Source organism: Acanthisitta chloris, unplaced genomic scaffold (assembly GCF_000695815.1).
Source record: "Acanthisitta chloris isolate BGI_N310 unplaced genomic scaffold, ASM69581v1 scaffold1960, whole genome shotgun sequence".
NCBI classification, from domain to species: Eukaryota; Metazoa; Chordata; class Aves; order Passeriformes; family Acanthisittidae; genus Acanthisitta; species Acanthisitta chloris.
In genome coordinates, this window is record NW_008650879.1 from 15,662 (window position 1) to 16,670 (window position 1,009).

The following is a 1,009-nucleotide window of genomic DNA, read 5'->3' on the forward strand; positions in this document are numbered from 1 at the left end:
CTCCTGTTCAGCTTCCTGGATCTCCAAACTCCCAGGACCCTTTCTGCCTGGCTGCTCTCCAGCCACTCTGTCCCAGCCTGGAGCTCTGCATGGGATTGTTATGACCAAAGTGCAGGACCAGCACTTGGCCTGGTTAAACCTCATCCCACTGGAATCAGCCCATCTCTCCAGCCTATCCAGGTCCCTCTGCAGAGCCCTCCTGCCTTCCAGCAGATCCACACTCCCTCCCAACTTTGTGTCATCAAACTTGCTGATGGTGCACCAAATCCCCTCATCCAAGTCGTCCACAGTGGTTTTTTCTTCCCTCTCCCTAGGGCTGCCTGTCCTCCCCATCCCCTCCCCAGTGCTGTGGGTGAATCCTACAGATTTCTCCCTTGTGCTCCTCCTCCAGCTTTCAGCATAGGTGTCCCAGCACTACTGGACGAGCTCAGAGTGCAGCAGACCTGTGCCAGGTCTCACAAACCTGTGCATCTCCTAGTCTGATGATTTCTTTTGTCTACTTCAACACATGCTCTCAGGTTTTGGGGTACTATGCTCTGGGAAGCCTCTGTTTCGGTGGAGTAGCAAGTGGAGGACAACCAGCTCCTATCACCCACCTCCTCATAAAGGAGGTGTGGAGAGCTGAATGTGACTCCTTATGGGGGCAGAAGGGGAGAGCTGGGGAGGGTGGCAGTGCTGGGACATGACATGACTGAGTGATGGTCCTGCAAGGGACATTTCCACCCTGCCTGATTCATGACAAGAGAGGAGATCTTGGGGCAAAGAGCTGGGGCTGGTTTGGAAAAAACTATCGTGGGATGGGTCAGGCTGGAAGTGACCACAGTGGGTCACCTGGTCCAACCTCTCTGCCCAAGCAGAGCCATCCCAAAGCACACATCCCCCTTTTACCAGGCTCTGAGGGTCCATCCCAGACCACAAATCCCCTTTTCCCAGGCTCTGAGGGTCCATCCCAGAGCACACATTCCCTTTCCCAGCCACTGCAGGTCCATCTCAGAACACACATTGCCTT